Source organism: Notothenia rossii (assembly GCF_949606895.1).
Source record: "Notothenia rossii genome assembly, chromosome: 10".
Lineage (NCBI taxonomy): Eukaryota > Metazoa > Chordata > Actinopteri > Perciformes > Nototheniidae > Notothenia > Notothenia rossii.
In genome coordinates this window covers 15,821,749-15,827,748 of record NC_136908.1, presented here as the reverse complement: position 1 = coordinate 15,827,748, position 6,000 = coordinate 15,821,749, and positions in this window count along the sequence as shown.

The following is a 6,000-nucleotide window of genomic DNA, read 5'->3' as shown; positions in this document are numbered from 1 at the left end:
AAGTGCACGGCGGCTGACGATGTGTTTGTTGCAGCTCTGGGTGTCAAGGTGTTTGCAGATATTAAGTGATTGTTACACACAGACTAATTAAAAAGGTGCATTTCAAAAGCAGCAAATGAATATGCAAATGGTCTGTGTCTGCGCCTCGTCTTCTGAAGTGGTGATAACAATGTGGCTCTAAGCTCTTCTCTTAACTGTAATTTTCTTGATCCACCGTGACAAACAAACAGAAACGATAATCCTATTATACTTTTAATGGCACAGTTTTGTTTTCTCCAGGCATTCTGTGAGAGATGTTGTTTTGTGCGCGCAGTTGTTTTTCTTCACCGTCACTGACAGAACTTGAAATCAATTTTCAGCCACTTCTGTTTCAGTCTCGCAGTTTTTCAGCTAATTCCTGCTTCTTTTTGTCTTCATTGTTGTGATGTGTGTACGTCGCTGTGCCGGTCAACTAAAGAGATCACAGTTTTCTTCTCCAGGGCAGAATTTACATTAAGTAGCTTAGCATCACTCTGGGTTATTATTTGTTTCCATTTTGCATTCCTGTGGGAAAGATACGTACATTTGTTTTGAAGGATTTTTGCAAACATTGACACTTTTTTGATGTCTCTCTTATTTAAGCATTTGAATTATTGTCTCTTCAGTGAAATGGTGTTGTGCTTTATCCAAATCGTGCACTCTGCTTTATTAACTTTAACATAACAGGATGTGCTGTGTACTTGTGACAAGAAAGTCAAACTAAATATAATTCAAGTGCCTCCCAGCGCAATACATCAGAGGCAGGAACAGGCCATCTGTAATCCTGGTCGAGTGATAATTTACATTTTTGAACCTGCACGGACTATGAATGATCTACTTAAACCACATAATAGCTTCATCCTTAATGTGTTTACTTTATATTAAATCCATACAATTGAAATATGTGTGCGCACATTTTTAAATGTTCCACGTGAAATATTTGAATATGGTACATATTGGATGAAAAATGTCTTCAAAGAACATTTATTAAATAATAACATAAAGCAAAGTAAAAGGAGGGTGCCTTCAAAATCCAATGTGTTTTATTTTATACATACATATACATATAAATTCTGGTTTTATAAAAGTAAAGAACTGTGCACAATTTGTGTGCAACCAACTCTATTATATACAATATAGATACTATTATACTATTAATATCGATGGTTTGGGTGAAACTACCAATATCAGAATCAAATCTCTCAATATATGTCCAATGCCAATATTTTAGCAAATTCCAGGAAGTCGTTTTCAAATGGAGAGCATCGCTCTGTTTTCATCAGCAGGTGGAGTTTGCTCAGACCGAAGCGGACCCTGGGTTGTGATTGTTTTGTTAGTCTGCTGCTTCAAAAGTCAAGATAATGTCAAAACACTTGGAGATGCCGCCCGTCACCATACGTCAGTATTTACCCCCTGCAGAACTCTCTCTCTCTCCTCAAACCAGGTTTTGACAGTCACCTCTCAGCCTGCCAGGTTCCTACAAATGGCCGCTCATGTTTGCATCAGCAGCAGCGGTCACAGCTGCTCGGACGTCTGACAGCCCGTCTAGAGTTCAGCCACCCTGTCTGTGTTGACAGCTTCTGCTTAAAGACACCCGCAGCCCACGGCCTCCCACTGAGCCGCTGACTGGTTTTAGAGAACACCGTGTGTGAGACGTTTTTCCTTCGAAACTCACAGCTTTAAAGTCTTGAACGTGAAACTTGAGTGCACTTTTGATACAATACTAATTGTCTATCTGCAGCGAGGTGATGGGTCATGGCCGGATGAAGGATTTTGTTTGCTGAAAGACAACAAGAAAAGGAAAAAGAAAAGAGAAACGCACCAGCCTTCAGATATGGTATAAGTCATTTTAGTGCATTAAGCCTTAAAGGAGTTAAAAGACTCCAAATTGAGCACACAATGTCATCGCTATAAGTAGGATACCTTCAAGAGACACCTTTGACAACCAATGGCACTTTCATTTCCTAACTAATACCTGAACTAAATACCTCATTCCTCTTCAACTCCAAAGGATTTACGTATGCTAGCATTATTTTGTCCATGCCATGTGCCCTAATCAGTAAATGATAATAAAACATTCAACTTGAATAAACAGCACCGGGTACTTATGTTGACAATGTAGGGGTTTCAAATGAAAATGCGTTACCTTCTCCTCTAGCAACGAAGAAAAGTCAACTTGTAATTATTGTGGAAGTGTTTGTTTGAATCTTAGTCGACAGAGGTATTTAAGAGTCTGAGCCAAATCCTCATGCAGTCTCCCTTGAACCCGACAGAAGACACCGAGACCCCTTTAATCTTGGCGGTAATGCACTGACAAGCTCTTCTGACGCACCTTTCATTTGAAATGTTTTAATGTCTCCTCGCATTCTGCTCCTGTCAGCTCGCTCTCCTTTGCTTCTTCATTCTCCTCATCCCTCTTTCTGGAGGTAAGCGTTGTCAAACATATTTTTAAAAAAAAGCAAGTTTTAACCAACTTCTGAGGAACATCAGTCCAGCTTTAATCAGAATTTAAGTTCAGGTTTCTTGAGGAGTTCGTTTATTAAAGTGATCCTGCTCTGCGCTCTTAAGGGAGGACAAACCCAATCATCCCCAGAGCTCATCCGTTAGAAGCGGGCATTTAACAGTCTCCATTGCACTTACATCCATTCAACCTGGCATGGGGCTGAGTGAGGACGGATTATGAGACAATGCCCCTGGGCACAGGCCTGCAATAGGCCCCACCATCTTCCCTACACAGGAGCGAGACACAGGCTTTGGGATGCTTTGCCTCTTTTGGGTTGTTGTTTTTTGTCTCTTCGTATAGCTACACAGCTTTGTCATTTGTTTCTTTGTGGTTGTCTTGTGTGTTTTTATACATTTGTTTGTCTCCTTTTTGTCACGCTTGTGTCTTTTTAGTCACTCTTTTTATTTTTAGTTTGTGTTTCTTTGTGATAGCTTTGTTTGGCCCAGTGGTTGATAAGTGTCCTTACGTGGTCTCTTTAGGTCTTTGTATTCACCTTATGGTTATTTTGCGCGTTTTTGAGTTTTGTTTTGTTTTGTGGTGTTGCTGTGCTCATTGTGGTCGTTTGATGTTTACTCCTGGTAGGTACATTTCTTATTGAGTGAAATTTGCACGTGACGGCCAAGGTGGTCCTTCCAATCATATATTTGGTTTCTGCCCCATAAACCCGTTCAGTAATCCATCCGCCGGGCGGAGGGTCAGGACACTGCAGGGTTTTGTTATCCACAGCCTCATTTCTAGATGCAGGCCTGGCATTGCTTTGATGCAACACATCCAAGGATCTATCACAATTCCGTTTCTCCGTGTAACTATCCAAGAGGCTTATCATGTAGGCTGTGATGATGGCTTTTGTTTGCCCATTACAATCTTCTGTCTGTTTCCAGTTGTACTTTTATGAAAGACTCCATGCAGTAAGAAGCTTTAAAGAGGATTATTATGTTCTATGATGAAACTACGAGAAAAAGAAAAGTTTGGAGGTTTCATTTTCTCATGTACTAACGAAGCAATAAAATGGACCTATAGCATTATTAACCTGTCTCTGTTTCCTCCCTGAGGCTACATAATGGACTTATTAAACAGTGATCCTTAATCTCGTGCACTTTGTTAATTGGAGCTTCTTAATTGTCTGTTTCTTTTCAGACATCAGACGTGTGTAAGAGGATTGAAATGCTTCACATAGTGTACTTTTGGAACTGATTTATCTTAATACCAAATTAGACAGCTGAAAGATTTTGAGGGCTGTCTCACTGAAGCTATGAGGGGTTATGGGGTTGAAACTGTCAGCGTCCTGCTGTGTCCACCGCAGGGTGCACAACTTACCATATGGAGAGGAATCAGATGTTTCAACACCAGACACTTGAATGCTGCCTTAAGCCAAAACACATCGAGTTGGATAGCTGCGAGGAGAACCTGGCTTCATTCACCTCTTACTCTTCACTGTATAAGTGTTTACATAAGAAGCCACCCTTGCAAACCTCTCCTCTAATACAGAACTCTTTATTTGTTCTATTATAAAGTAGACAATAAAGAAAGAAATTAAAACCAAGTCATTTTCTTTCAAAGGCATCGCTATTTTCCAAATATGAGCCAAATCACATAGTGACACCAACCAGAAAATGATGTGAACGTGTCCTAATAATTAAGATAATATAGTAAAAAATGGTTTTACCAATTACGTTGTGATAAAAAACATACCACTTTTTGTGGGGTGACAAAAGCAGTTATTTTAAGCATAAGGAAATATTGTGATTTAGTTTTATGTTAATCTACAACCAGATACTTAATATGTGTTCTGCGTTAAACCAATATCATGACAACGATTTCCCTAATCCAGGGCTGCTACTGCCACTGCTGAATCCCTAATAAAAGACATGATGATATTATGAAGTTGGTATATCATGATTTATCCAAGAAACTCAATTACTTATGATAACAAAATATGAATGAGATAACCTTATCTATCTATTATTTAGTCATTTGCAGCACACAGTAGTCTATCCCTGCTTGTAGGCACAACTGATTTGAGCCTTAAAGCAAAATAAAACTTGTTTTTCATATCGCTCCCTGCCTTGGGAATTTAAAATGTTTAAAATGTTATATCCTGAAGACAAATAGTGATTGTTGTGCTGATATCATTTAGTGACCATTAAGGGCCAGAGCCTCATGCTCTTCAGCAAATAAACACAAACGCACAGATGCACACACACTCAGACGCCCCACATCATTAATGTATTTCACTTCAAAGTCTTGGCAAATTTCTGATGACATTCACACTCCTCCAGGGTCAAACAACATCTCACTGGCTTCGTATCAATTATTAAATATTTTAAGCAGCATCCCGCCTCCACCTCCGTCACCCCCTCGAGACCGATGCCGTTATCATTTTTGTCAGAGTCAGTTTCCATCTGCATTTGTCATCCCCACACACATTTACGAGTTATCAATCGCTGTGTCAGGATGCAAAATAACTGATGTTCTTTGGGGCGGGATTGGATGGGACTATCTGGGGCTTTCAATCAATGCATATTCTCCCTCTCTCTCTCTTTCCTATGCCACTACTCCCTCATAAATCTCAAAGCATTGTGGGGCTGTAATGTATTTGCGGGGGGTGTAGGCTCGGCTGTGGCTGCAGATGGGGTGGGGGGTCCTGGTGACAGAAGCAGTAGTTATATTATCAAACATTACACCTTAGGGCGAACACGGTATCAAGGGCTTTCAGACTGTGTAAGCTCGGCGCTGTGGCAAAGGAGGAGGCACGACTACAGCGTGCAGGACAAGAAGGGATTACTTTCTGTCGCCCATAAATCAACTCTCCAGCTAAACTAATCTCTCTGGCTGGATGGCAGAGTAAATACTCAGGGTATAGGGATGTAATGTGTGCTTGATGCATCTGGTTATGGCTGCCTGGCTGCACACAGGAAGGGTGAGAGTCACTCTGCCAGCGGTTACAAGTTTGTTAATGTATACTTCGCTGCCTGCTATATCCTTCTCTATCTTGTTTCAGATGATGCTGGTGAGCTGGCCAGCTGCACACTGGTGATAGAGTGTGTGTGTGTGTGTGTGTGTGTGTGTGTGTGTGTGTGTGTGTGTGTGTGTGTGTGTGTGTGTGTGTGTGTGTGTGTGTGTGTGTGTGTGTGTGTGTATATGTGTGTGTGTGTGTGTGTGTGTGTGTGTGTGTGTGTGTGTGTGTGTGTGTGTGTGTGTGCACCGTCTTGCTGAGTGTGCATCCTCTCTTCTGATGTTGTAACAGCAGAGCTTACAGATGGACCACATATTGGATTCAGTCCAATGTGAACATATGTTACCTGACGTGACGTGTGTTCTTCTTTTACAAAATATTGGGAATAGCTGATAATAACTAAGCACTCTATGGTGGCAATTTTGCAAGGCAGATGAAATTGTATTATTTTTTTTATTTAACAAAATTTGCCCTAACAAATCATTAATGGGTCAAAAGGTCAAACAGTGAGTGCCGATATATT